The sequence below is a fragment of the Myotis davidii genome, unplaced genomic scaffold (genome assembly GCF_000327345.1).
Source record: "Myotis davidii unplaced genomic scaffold, ASM32734v1 scaffold1509, whole genome shotgun sequence".
Classification (NCBI taxonomy): domain Eukaryota; kingdom Metazoa; phylum Chordata; class Mammalia; order Chiroptera; family Vespertilionidae; genus Myotis; species Myotis davidii.
In genome coordinates this window covers 329,193-331,227 of record NW_006299480.1, presented here as the reverse complement: position 1 = coordinate 331,227, position 2,035 = coordinate 329,193, and the positions used below count along the sequence as shown (strand labels likewise).

The following is a 2,035-nucleotide window of genomic DNA, read 5'->3' as shown; positions in this document are numbered from 1 at the left end:
GGCTCGGCTTTCCCCAATCCCCACTTCCTCTCCAGACAGCACGCGCGAGCTCCTGGGGCCTGAACATCTGGGAAATTTAATTTTACAATTCCGGCTGTGCAGTGTGCTCTCCTCCCCACCGCACGGGGAAGCGGGGCGAGCGCGGAAGGGGCTTCCCTGGCCCGCCACCCCGTGGGCGCAGGGTCCCAGAGGCGCCCAGGCCCTGACACTGCCCTCCCTCTGCAGAGCAAGGACCGTGACAGAAAGACGGCGATTCGGAGCTAGAGGCTGATGCCACTGGGCGACCCCCGGAGAGCCCCATGGACCTGACTCGGGCACAGGCCTCCCGTGCGGGCACTCACAGGCCTGCTCTGCCTCCGGCTGCGAGTGGGGCTGATGGACAGGCAGGTGGCGACGGGACTCTGAACTGGCCACAGCACTGCCCAGGCCACTGGAACTGTCCACGCTGGCTTCCTACCTGGGTTTTCTTTTGGTCACTACATGTTGGCATCTTGTGTCTTTGATATGATAATATAAAGTCTGGAAATTTTGTATAATTAAAAACAAAACAGTCTCTTCCAAAAGTGGGAGCCCACTTCCTCTCAAAGGGTCCAGAATGCTTCCTGGGCCCATCTGCCCCCAGGGCTGTCTCTCTCCGCGCCCTGTCCGCACTGGGCTGGAGGCACCCAGCTCTCAGGGCAGGTCCCACCTGCCAGGCCTCAGGGCTGTCCTTCCCAGGCCCAAGGCACAGTGCGGCGCCTCCTGCCAGGGCAGTGGGCCTGGGGGACAAAGGAGAAGGGGGATGGGGGAGGACAGGGTTGGTGGGGCGCAGCCCGCCCTGAGGCCCCACTCTCGGGACCTGTATGGCGCCCAGGGCTTCGTGTGGATCTCAGGGCCTTGGCACTTCAGCCTGTGACCATGGAGCCCCAAGAAATGGACGTGTGGGGAAGCTGAGTGAGGGGCATTGCCTGGCAGAAGTGGGCCTGGGCCAGGAGGCAGCCCCACATGCACCCCGGGGTACACGCCCCCCTGCCCAGCCCTGCACTCGGCCCACACGGGAAAGACCCCTAGCCACTCACCACCGAGTCTACCCCACAGCCCCATCTGCCAGTGAGGAGGGCGACGGGCCCCTCCCCGGCTGTGCACAGCTGGCTCGCCATTAAAAGCCTGCAGGTGACAATTATAGCTCAGCGGCTGTGAGCGCCAAGGGCACAGGGGAGGAGAAAGGCGGGGTGGCCCTAGGTGGGCCTCCTCCCCCGACCCCACAGGCCAGCAGCCTGCCTTCTGGCGAGTGTGAGGACGGCCGAAGGGCAGGTACCAGCCCTCGGCCTCAGCTGCCGGCGCCAGGCCTCTCGGATATGCCCTCTGGGTCCCGGGGAGCGGCCAGGTGCTGAGGCTCACGTGGGCAACCCAGCAGGGCAGGGCCAGAGCTGCCCCCTCCTCTGCATGGACAGGCTCCAGGGAACTGCGGAACAGGAAGTGGTGGTGTAATTTTGGAGGAAGTTCTCAAAGCCAGAGCCATTCAGGGCTAGAGGGGGGCTGTGTCCAATCTGATAGAAATTTAACAGGACAAAAAGTCACAGCAGCAGGTCCCACTCAGAGAAACCCAACCCCAAATTTCCTCTCCTTAATCCTGAAGGGGCCCACAGCTGGCCCAGGGAGGGCGGAGGGCGCGCTCGGTCACTGCACCAGTCCCCCCACCGGCCTGCTGGGGAGCAGGACCGAGCAGGGGACTCCGGGGCCCACCTGGGGGCTGAGAAAGGCCCCCCTTCCCCTCCTGGGACCCCAGGACACCAAGAACGTGTCCTGGGGGGAGGCTGGGCAGGCAGTGCCCTGGGGTGTCGGAGGCACCCCCTGCTGCACTGAGCACCGTGCAGGTGTGGGAGGCTCCATGGCACACTGGCCTCACATCTCCACACCTGGGCCCAGGCTGCAGGGGACAAACCTCCTTCATGAACCCGGCACGATGACGGGTAGCCATTGTGCGCCTCCCTCACCGCCACAAAGTGCCCACGGGGAAGGGGAGGCATACAGTGAGGCCGAGAGGATGTCCTGG

At 64.4% G+C, this 2,035-nt stretch overlaps 1 protein-coding gene and 1 long non-coding RNA gene across 2 annotated transcripts in view; one reads left to right on the top strand and one right to left on the bottom strand.

The window, feature by feature from the left end:
* LOC107184882 overlaps positions 1 to 563 on the top strand; it is a 1,233-nt gene extending 670 nt beyond the window's left edge. The window contains exon 2 of the long non-coding RNA XR_001515780.1: positions 226 to 563. This is a non-coding gene — a long non-coding RNA (uncharacterized LOC107184882). The remainder of the gene's footprint in view (positions 1 to 225) is intronic.
* The window catches only part of BOP1 (block of proliferation 1), a 36,310-nt gene that overhangs the window by 6,425 nt on the left and 27,850 nt on the right, over positions 1 to 2,035 (bottom strand). The window lies entirely within an intron of this gene.